Source organism: Kogia breviceps, chromosome 9 (assembly GCF_026419965.1).
Source record: "Kogia breviceps isolate mKogBre1 chromosome 9, mKogBre1 haplotype 1, whole genome shotgun sequence".
Classification (NCBI taxonomy): Eukaryota; Metazoa; Chordata; class Mammalia; order Artiodactyla; family Physeteridae; genus Kogia; species Kogia breviceps.
In genome coordinates, this window is record NC_081318.1 from 33,502,645 (window position 1) to 33,514,811 (window position 12,167).

Below are 12,167 nucleotides of genomic sequence, written 5' to 3' on the forward strand. Positions count from 1 at the left end.
GTATTTTATTAAACTTTGGTACAAGTTTCATAAAAAAAAAACCACCTAAGATGCCACAACAGGAAGTGGGGTGAAGTGCTTGAATTGTAGATATGTTCTCAAGGCAGAGCCAACAGCATCTCCTAATAGACTGGATGTAGGATGTGAGAGGAAGTGAAGAGGTCAGGGTTGTTCAAATGATTTGACCTGAGCAAAAGGAATGATGGGAACTGACATCAGCTCACATAGGAAACCTGCAGGTGGAGTAAGTTTTAGGAGGAACATCAAAAAAATTCAGTTTTGATTACATTAAGATTGAGATGTCTTTTTAGCATCTACCTTAGGATAATCTAAATTATGCTAAGTCTCAAAATGTCAGTGGCTTAACACATCAAAAGGTTACTTCTCAGTCATGGTACACTTAAAACATAGGTAGTAAGGGCTCTGCTTCAGACATATACTCAGGGACTAAAGCTGATTGAATTGCTGCCATATTGTAACTGCATTGGAGACATGGTTTCCACGTTCATAAAACAGGGGAAGAGAAGAACTAGAGAGTCACATGTTGTCTCCTAATATATCAACCCAGTGACACAATCTGTCAGGCCCAGAGTGCTTACCTAGGATCCTGACAGGCTATTGCAATCTCCATTGCCTTAGGTATTATCATTTCTCTTGGGAACAAAATTGAACAACACAGAGATTTGCTTTGGTGGTGGTGGTGATCATGGTGGTGGTGGTGTGTGTGTGTGTGTGTGTATTTTCTTCATTAAATCAAATTGGCAATAATTAACCAATTAACTCCATGCATCATTGGAACTGTTCTAACTTTTTGGATGTATAAAAACCATTTTCTCTGAAATTAGTAGATGCTATATGGTAAAGTTGCCATGTTCTGAAAAATCAAGCTATTTTTGCTGTTACAATTCTAAACATGTCTAAGAATAGTACTAATCATTGAATCACAGAATTATCTAGAGTGTTCCTACACTGTAGCAATTTGTACCCATAGGAGAGGAGGAAAAGATTTTAGAGGCCATATGGTAGCCCACTGCCATCGTCTATATTGCCCAAAGAAGGGAAAGACTGTGAAATGGAATTGCCAGTGGAGCCCCTCTCTGGTCTTGTAGGCAAGTCTTTTATGAAAAACACATTTAATTAATTCTTCCATTCCAGACCTTTTAACAGGATAATAGTTGACAAGCTGCCAGGCTTTATTGGCCAGAATAGAAACAAACATCATTATGTCATAACACTTAGTCCTAAACAGGAGCTTTTACACTCTTTAATGCAGCATTTGAAGATTCTGAATTTTTGATGCATTTGCCTTGCTTTTCCGCCTTGCTTATCAGGCTTAAATTGATAAGCTGAACATATAGATATTCACAGAATTTTATTTTTTCTTACATACATTGAAAAATCTTATAAACATAATACATGTCCATGTTTAAAAATAACATATAGAAGAATTTATAGTTAAAAGAATCAGCCCTCTGCCACATCTTTTCCTACACGGAATTCTGTTTTGCAGAGGTAAGTTTTTTCTTCTCTCTTAAGTGTTCCCATCTTAACTTTCCTAGTTAACTTCATATATCTGTATACTGTGTATACTATGTCACTATCTCCTAATTTTCCATGTAGACATTATTCATTGACTTTCTGGTAGATGACGATTAGCCTAGGTAATCCCCTCTCCACCTCCACCACCATCACTACCACCTTCCAGTTTTTTGTTACAGCACTGTTTATGACTTCTATTGGTTATTTGTGTTTTCTACCAATTACAGACAGTATCTCTAGACTCCTCACTTTATAAAAGAACATTAGTGCCCCTACCCTTGATTTAAACTCTTCTTATTTCTGTCTCCCAAATTATATTATTTATACCTTTCAGCATTCTGGGCTGTGAATTTTTTTTTTTTTCTGGCCAATTCTACTAGTTATCCCATTTCATTTTACTTTTTGTCTCCTGAAAATTCATTGAAAAATTATTTGCTGATGGTTTGTCTCTGGTTTTCTCTGTTTTTGTGTTCTTTTCATCTAATGCCTTCTTTATTTCTTTACTTTTAATAAGATCTAGAGAAGGAAAGAGGATAAACAAATGAGCTCAGTCTACCATTTTGCACCAGAAGCTACTTTTTTACTTGAATTTTTTTCCTGATACATATGCAACGAAAGTGTTGTACCAGCAATAATTTAGCTAGATGTTCATATTTCCAGTAATATACTATTGGAACATTTGATCCATATTTTCTTTTTACTTCTGCAGTCTAATGTTTCATTATTCCTTTAAATTTGGAAGAAAAATGTTCTAATCCAAAACACTCTGAGAAAGCAAATTGGAAAAGCAAATCCACACTTTGGAAAATTTAAAGAAGCCTAAAAAACTGACCATCAATTTTAATTGTCTGTTTACTTTGACATTCTTCAAATATATTGAAAACAAATATCCTTTTCTTTTAAAGTATTGGCATGATATTTTGAGTCTTTATTCTTCTCCAACTACAGTTTATAATACACCTGGCAGGCAACTACCCATTTAGATATCTTTATCTGCACTGCAGGATAAGATACTAAAATGCTTTCCTCTTGCCTCTGCCTTTTGTGAAGTCTGGTTTAGAGTTTCAATAACTCCTTGGAACAAGTTACTATACAACATAAACATATATTCCTGTTTATTCAGAGTGGCAGATTTGTTATTGCTGTATTATGAAAACAGTTGTGATTCCAAATAAAGTATACTCATAAATTAAAACCAAGAGAGCAACGTAACTACAGTCTATACACAATTTAAAGTCCCAATAATTTTGTTTCACAAAATTCAGCTAGCCTGAAACACATTGCCTACAATAAAGGCAATGTCTGCATAATTCATTTTTTTTAAGTATGTCAAATTTACGTCTCCCTGTTTTCTTACTGACCTCTAATAGTACAATCTTCTTGGATATTTTCATTACCACTTTGTGAGCTTCAGGGCATGTCTTGATGTACCAGCTTTATCCTTGACTGAAGGTGATCTTTTGGAAAGCTGACTTCAAGAAAAGAGAGGCAGTGCAGCTTGGTGGTGAAGGGGCCTAGCTTGGAGAGCAGGCAGTGGGTGCCAGTCCTGACTCATCCTCTTACTGACTGGGTGACCTTAGACACTTGACTTACTCCCTTGAAGCTTGTGAAATGGGAATAATAACAGTATTTACCTTAGAGAGCCGCCAAGAGTCTAAAATAAAATAATACATGTAAAACATAGCAAAATGCCCACACTTATTAAATACACATTAATTGTTAGTTATTTTTATTCTTAGTAACAATAATTATTAGAAAGTATTAATCTGTCTGAGCACACAGAAATACCCCTTAAGTTTTTTGAGGACCTAAAATACATTCTAAGGATAGCTTTTCAATATTAGGAACTTTTCCTGTTTCACTTTATGGACATGATTTGTATTTTGGGAATTACTTGCACTAGGCAAAAATGTTAAGTCCAACTTTAACTTTTCCCCCACTTAGGAAGTCAAGTTTGTATATAGCTTATTTATATCTAAATCCCTGTTTTTTTTAAGCTGACTTCAATGGATTAATATGTACATTAGTTTCATAAAACCTGTTTAACCTTCACTTGACATAGCAAACAAATCTCTAAATTTCTAAGAGGGAAGTTTGTGTATCCCTAACAGGTAAAGGAGAGAAGATGAGGAAGAGGCAGGACAAATACTAAAAACTCAGTTTAATTCTGGTTCTACCACTAACTTTCTTTGTAACTTGTCAAGACACTTTATTCATCAATTCATGCATGTTTATCCTGTATCATGTACCAGGTACTAAAGTAGAGACACAAATAAAATCCCTTACCTTGGGAAACACACAGCTTGGTTTGGAAGGCAGAGCTAGTACAATAAAACATCGGTCCCCAGCCATTTTGGCACCAGGAACCGGTTTCGTGGAAGACAGTTTTTTCACGGACTGGGGTGGGGTTGGGGGGGATCGTTCAGGCATAATGAGAGGGATGGGGGGCGGCTGTAAATGCAGATGAAGCTTCTCTTGCTTGCCTTCTGCTCACCTCCTGCTGTGCAGCCCGGTTCCTAACAGGCCACGGACTGCTACCAGTCCTCAGCTCAGGGGTTGGGGAGCCCTGCAATACAACATATGTGACAGTACATACACAGTGTGACAATATATATATCACCGAATGATACATGATGTGATGTGTGTGAATGTATGTGGCATAATACATGTACTATGAAATCTATTTTACTATATTTTATTAGTTTTTTTTTCATTTTTTAGTTTTTTTGTGTATATATATATCTTGCTTGATATTTGCTGAATTTCTGAAATCTTTAAATTTATATCTTTGACAAAATTTGGGATATTGTGTCATTATTTCTTTAAATATCTTTTCTGCCCCATTATCTTTCTCCCTTCCCTTCTGGGATTACAAATACACACATACACACACACACACACACACACACACACACACACACACACACACAGGAAATCTGCTATTCTCCCACAGATTCTTAAGGCTCTGGTAAGATATTTTTCCTTTTCTTCAGATTAGAGAATTTCTCTTATTTTATATTAAAGTTCACTGACTTTTGTAATTTAGAAGTATTAAATAAATATTAAAGTTAATCTGTCATCTCTAATCTGCTGGAAGTTTTATTTTAGATATGTAGTTTTCACTTCTAGAATTTTCATTTGATACATTTTTATAGTTTCTGTTTCTCAGATGAAATTTGTTACATTTGTTCATTCATCATGAACATATTTTCTTTTATTGAGCATAGTTATAATACTTACTTTAAAATACTTGTCTGCTGACTCCAATATCTAGGTCATCTCATAGTCTCTTCCCATTGACTGCCATTTTTCTTGAGCATGGGTCATGTTTTTCTGTTATAATTAAATCTAGGAGTTTGGGATTGCATCCTGGAATTTACAGAAGCTGTGCTCTGGAGACTCTGAGATTTTCTTATATTCCTCAGAAGAGTGTTCATTTTTCGGTTTTAGCAGGCAATTAACTTGTCTAGATTCATACTTCCAGCCCTGTCTCCCCTATAATGGGTAACAGCTAAAGTATCTATTTAGTTCTTTCTATTTAGCCCTAACTGGGCTGCTTGCAGTCTGCCCTATGCTTATATACTACAGGGTACAGCCAGAAATTTGGGTAGAGTTTATGAACAGGATTTGGAGCTCCCCCTCTCTTACTCTCTCCTTTTCAGGGCTTACCACCACTTTCCAGCTGCTGTGGTTACCTGAACTCTCTTCTCTCATTCTTTACACCAGAAAGACCATCGGAATCTATCAGAGTTCTAGACATCCAACACTGAGCCACACTGGGTCCTCCCCTCAGATAAAAGGCTATAAAAAATTGGAAATCCACCCAGTGCTGATGTCTTCTTTGTGTAGATTCTCCCTCACATCCAGATTCTGCCTGCTTTGCCTTGTTTGTCTGTATTTTCAAGCAGTTATTTTCTGTGTTTTGTCCAGAGTGTGTAGTTGTTATCTGCAGTAGGATTGATCCAATAGGAGCTCCTCAGCCATTACCAGAAAGGGAATCCTCAATTTGTATTATCATACATAGAGCTAGAGAAGTTAATTTGCTTCTGTAATTAGCATTATACCTCAACAAGTAAATAGTAAATTCTATGTGTTCAATTTATCTCTTTTATAAGTACTAAATCCTTCACAAATGGTCTGCTGCTATAGATCTAAGAAGTGTAGCTATACCACATTTTAGGGTTAGTTGATTTAAACATTTACCTATATCTGTGCTGGGTGTTGTAGCATGCTGTAATTTAAGAGTGATGCAAAGTACTTGAACTCACCTCTAAAAAATATTATTATTTTTGGAGTAATGCAGAGTGATGAAAGAAGTTTGTTTTAATTATGTGACTTCAGTATGCTGTTTATTTATATTGTTCTATAGGTGTGCTATCTAAAACAGTAGCCATAGCACATGTGGCTACTTAAATTTTTAAAAAGTAAAATGAGAGTCTAGTTCCTCAGTTATACTACCCACATTCCAATTACTAAATAGCTACATGTGGCTAGAGGCTACTTTATTGGACACAGAAGAATAGAACATTTCCATTATTAGAGAAAGTTCTGTTGTTTAACACTGTTCAACAAAGTGCTGCTCTTTGAGCAGACAAGTATACTTACTAGGAATTATATTTGTTTAGTTGGTCATCTGAAGTCCACAGGTGTAGAATCCATTGCCAACTAGAGCCATACCTTGATGGACACGGATGTTTACCCTCTTCTGTCACGTTTGCTATTTTTCCCTTTCACGGGTTGATCAACTATGTAGATCACTGCTTGTTCCTGTGAAATATCTCTGTAGACTTAAAGCCAGTGATACTTTGCATGGCTTAACTATATTCTAGGCACTGTGCTCAGCACTTTATCTGCATTATCTCATTGAATCATTATAACAACTTCATGTCATACGTGCTGTTAGTCTCTCCACTTTACGGGTGGGGAAGCCAAGACAAGAGGCTACATAATTTTCTCACAGTCCCGTAATAGGTGGGAAGTGAAGCCAGGATTTAATTGTGGAAGAATAAAGAAGTGGAAGAATATATATATTATATATATATATATATATATATTTTATATTCCCTGTGTGAAACTTTCTGAATATCAAAACTTGGAGATGACATTGTTTTACTTTTATGAACAGAAATATAGTACAAAAGGATTACACAGAAATTAGTCACATCTTTTTAAACTCATGTAAAAATATTCAGTTATATATCGTTCCTTAGTCACATAAATTCCTGATCTAGGACTGTTTGTGGAAAATATTTATATTCCCTTCCATTTTTCACCTCTCTCAGATGTCAAATTTCCTTTCAAAGTACCAGCTTCTAGATCACAGAGCATCATTCTAATTCTGACCCATATCACTCTCCAGCCTATTTTAAACTCTTTTAACAGTATAATTTTTGTTTGTTTTTTATTTTTCTATTTAAAGATGATTAACATTTTAATATCTCCTACCAAATACACATTTCTATGTTTTAAACTTCTTTCTTTTACATAAAAGAATTTCTTGGCTAAATTAATTTATTTTCATTTAGAAGGTTTCATCTTTTTTATTAGCATATATTGATTCTATTTATTGATTGATTGCTCCTCCACCATTACCCTTCCTTGTTCTCAGTAACATTATATGAAACATGTCCTAGTGGTTGTGAACTCTTAAATTTAATGTTGGGGTAAAAGCTCCCTTTTTTAATGAAACGATCCATCCAAGAGAGGAAGCATAGTGACCACAGTGCTGAAGCTGGAGCATAGAACCACTTTCTTGCTTTGTTTTTTATCTCACAAATACTATGCACCTCTTGCTACCATTAAATGTGTCTTGGTGGTGTCACCAGCTCAGGCTTCATCAGCCTTCTTTGGAAACAGAATAGACAGGACTGACCACTTAAAGCTCATTTAGATTAATATTTGTAATAAAAGAATAACATCTGTAAAATATATTTTGCCCAGAAAAGGAAAGCATGACATAATTATTGTGACATACTTTTTCTTAGATATGAATAGAAGAAAAAAGCTCTAAAAGATTCAGAAATATATTAATAAAGAGTACTTAATAAGCTTTTATAAAACACTAAAAAAATCTGATTATAGTTAGAAATACAAGTAGAACAAAGTTTTTATAATGGCCTGGCCTTTGGTCTCAAGTAAATGAAGTGAACTTGTCCCCATCAAAATGTTCTTTGCTTATTCTGTAGCCATCTTATAAAAGAGGAAAATCTGCAGTGAGGTCCTGTAGGTTCAAATCACTTAACTCTACTTATTTTTATTTAGAGACAAAAACAGGAGAGCCCTCATAACTCCATCATGAACCACAAGAACAATAGTTTTAGAAACATGCAAATTTCCTTTGGTATTCAGCTGCAAGGAGCTCTTTGAAAGAACTTCCCAGCCATACTTATTTTGGAGATGCAGCTGGATAATTATATACATGTGGCAGAAACAGGAAGGCCTCATTTCCTCAGCATTTTACCACTCTGCTCTTCAAAGGGAATGTGAAAATATTTTTGTTAAAGAATGGGATTCCCTGCATTTCCTAATAGTTGAAATTAGTTGCTCCTCATTAAAGTGTTACATTTTCCCCCCTGGATGGAGCACCTGTGTTTCTGCACACTCTTTTTTTTTTTTTTTAATTTGAAGGAATTTTCTGTATTTACTTAACAAATGAGCATATTAATATGTAACATGTACTAGATTTTTGTGAGGTTCACTGCAGGTCAATTTATTACCTACTGAAAAAGTCAAGGGAAAAAGTGCCTTAAACAGAAAAGTAGAAGAATCAATCATTACTCTATTTAGAAATGAAATTCTACATCAAAGCATCACCAAATTTAGAGTGATTTGTGAATTACTTCCTTTTCTTTTTACGTCTTTGTATTTTAACTTTGTCAATAATATTTGTTATTTGTGTGATAAGAAAGAACAAGAAAATGAAGCATTTACCTATCTTATTTTACTCATAATACAAGGAAGACAGGATTTAACAATTTAAAAGACTTTAGTCTGGTCGTTAGCATATTATTCTCTCTTACAGATATATTTCACCATTATTAGCACCATCTAGGTCCATGTTGTCCAGTTGTCTATGGTGTTGGAGACATTCTGTATAATGCTGCTGCTTATTACTCTAGCCACATGTGCCTAGTAGCTATTGAGCACCTATGATGTAGCTATGGTGACTGAGGAATTGAAACTTTAATTTATTTAATTTTAATTAATAAAAATTGATATAGCAATGTATTGCTAGTGGTTTCTATATTGGACAATTCAGACTTAGAGCCAAAACAAAAATCATTCACAAGCATCTAAAAATTATTATAAGTTAGGGATATAGGATTAAGAAATACAAACTACTATGTATAATATAGGTAAGCAATGAGGATATATTATACAGCACAGGGAAATATAGCCATCATTTTGTAATAACTTTAAATGGAATATAATCTATAAAAATATTGAATCACTATGCTTACACATGAAACTAATATAATATTGTAAATCAACTATACTTCAATTAAAATAAGAGTATTGTAGCACCATTTGTGGTTACCGAACCTGCATTTGTTTACAGATAGTTCTTTGGATGTTTATTTTCTCTATAAATGATGTGTCTATAAAATGGAAAGTTTGTTAAGTAAGTTTTGTTAAGTTTGTCCATACTTAACAAAAGTGAACTAGAATTTTGCTATAATACTATTAGTTATAGGAGAAATTAAGAAGAATGCAGGTCATAACTAAAATGAAATACTACAAGAATTTTAAAAATCTGTAAGATAGTCACAAGCCTTTGTCCTTGATTCTAATATTTCAGAAAAGCTCGGGTATGTGTAAAACATGTTAGACCTTCAACAACTCTAGTAGTAAGGGAAGGGAATAAGCTAGGAGTAAGCAGGACAGAGACTGGTGAAACTCCCAGACATGGGACCTGACCTTGCATGAGTAGTGAGAGGTATATAGCAAGACTGATATTGGTTTTAACAAGTGTCACTATGGAAGGAGGTATATATAAGCGTAAGCTAGTATTATTAAAACAACTAGGCATTTGAATTTATGAGTAGGGAGCCTTTAATCACTATTATTGTTTCTGGTAGGTACAGTGGGTTTTCATAAGTCATAAGGCAAAGGGTAAGAGAGTGAGATAAGGCATGAAAATTTGGGAGTGGCTGAGGGCTTGAGGAGTAGATAACATAGATAACATTAAATAACATAATTATAAATAATTGAACCACAGGTTCTTTAAGAATAGAATGACTTTAATAAAGGCTACCTCTTATTGAGACATTGACAATGCATTAGGCACTATACTAAACACTGCATATACATTAACTCATTTTTATTAATTTATGGTTACTAACTCATAACATTGTGAGGTATATATTATTATCCGCATTTTACAGATGATGAAACTGAGGCACAGCAAGTCTACGTGATTCCCTAAGGTCACATAGCTAGAGGATACAGAGCTGAGAGTCAGCCCAGGCAGTGTCTCCACATTAGCTCCTTTGTGATGTCTTTATAGTCATTTCTATGTTAACAAATTATACCCCTGGGGATCCTTTCATTGTAGGTTACAGAAAACCCATTTCACAATGGCTTAAACTATATAGAGGATTTATTGGCTCATGTAACCAATATCCCCAGAGATATATCAGACTCTAGAACAGCCTATCTTGCTCTGGTTTTGTTCCCTGTGATTTTCATGGTTCTGCCTTTCTCAAGATGTCAGCCTCATCATCAGCTACATGGATGAACTGGTAGGGAGTTGACTATGGTTGTTCTAGGTGCCATCATTCAAAATGGAAGAGACGGGGCTTCCCTGGTTGCGCAGTGTTTGAGAGTCCACCTGCCGATGCAGGGGACGCGGGTTCGTGCCCCGGTCAGGGAGGATCCCACGTGCCGTGGAGCAGCTGGGCCCGTGAGCCATGGCCGCTGAGCCTGCACGTCCGGAGCCTGTGCTCCGCAACGGGAGAGGCTACAGCAGTGAGAGGCCCGCGTACCGCAAAAAAAAAAAAAAGGAAGAGACATTGTCTCCAGTTGTTTCCCAGAAGAGAAAGTTTCTACTGTAGAAGCCCCTGCAAGTACCTCTTCTAGTCTCATAGAGAGAAATTAGGTCATACAGCCTCCAGTACCAATGGCCAGTGGATGGACTTGTCCAGGATGGTGTATGCTGGAGCTGCCTGCCTCACTTCTAGATCCAGGATGGAGTCAGCTTTCCCTGAAGCATGCAAGTTCCTCATGGGCCATGTGAACAAGCAAGCTGAGGGTGGTTATTACCAGCTGACTGGGGAGTGGATGGTAGGTAGGGAACCCTGGTGCTTACTGCATCTCTCATATTGAGGATGTAGACCCTTAGAGGTATGGTGACTTATCACAAAGTTATTTAGCGATTCATCTATCTTTGAGCTATAAACATCTAAATTCTAACAGCTTCTTCAAGGAAACTTTTAAAATCATGTCTTATTGGAACTCTTCTGGGGAAATAGCATTTATCTCTAAATAATTTTTTTAAAATATGAAATAATCAAGGTTTCTAAGAAATTAGAATTTTTAGTTAATTACGAAAAAGAAAACAGTATGAAAATAAAACTGATAATTATCTAATTCTCATAGTATATTTAGAGATTATATACATTATATATACAATATATTTTGTATTGTATAACACCTTGTAATTATAAAAAACAGTATAATAAACTATGTAGTACAATACAATCGGCAGATAGCTTACTACTTTATATTTGATTTTAATTTTTTTGTGAGCCCATATACAACTAAAAATGATTTTAAAAACTCTCTGAAAAGTAAGTAGCTAAGATATATTGTAGAATATCTGTTAATCAGCCCATCGCAACCTCAGTTCTCTTTCACTAAAACTGTATTTGCCGTGTTTAAAATTGATATCAAAGCAAACTCTAATAGACATGCGTTCATCTGTTCCTTCATTTAGTGAATTCAATATTTATTGAGGGCAAAGCACTTGGGGAGGGAGTGTTGAGTACTTGTTAGCTGTATTTAAATTCTTTGTGTATTCTCAGGATTTCTTTCCTGAGAGGCTAATTTGCTCCTCTGTGTGTAACTGAGCCTTTTTACATTCTACCCGCAGAGCAAACTTTGTAAAACTCAAATTCAATAATACTATGTTTCTGCTTAAATAACTTCAGTAGTTTCCTGAGAACTATAGGAAAATGTTCAAAATCCTAGAATGTCTTAAAAATGTTTTCACAAGCTAGCCTGGACAACTCCCAAGCCACATTTTGTGCTGCTTTCTCACACATACATCCCTAAACCTGCCCTATTGAACTCCTCACTGTGCTTTAAATAGAGATATTTTTAATGCTAAGGCTTTGTACATGCTGACCTTTCTTTCTGGGAGATCCTTTCTTGCTCTTTTCCATCTACCTACGTTCTACTCATGCATCAAAAACTAGCTCAAATATTACTCGTTCTGTGGCTATGGCAAACTGTCTAGGCAGAATTACTTATCCTTTATTATATTTCCATGAAACTTGATGTGACATTATTGTTCCATTTAATACAGTGCATTGTTTTTGCATATCTCTCTCGTGAAATGAGATAGGGTTGATCTTTGAACCCAGTGTTATCATTCACCGATATACCAGTCTGACCAATACGTAGACCAA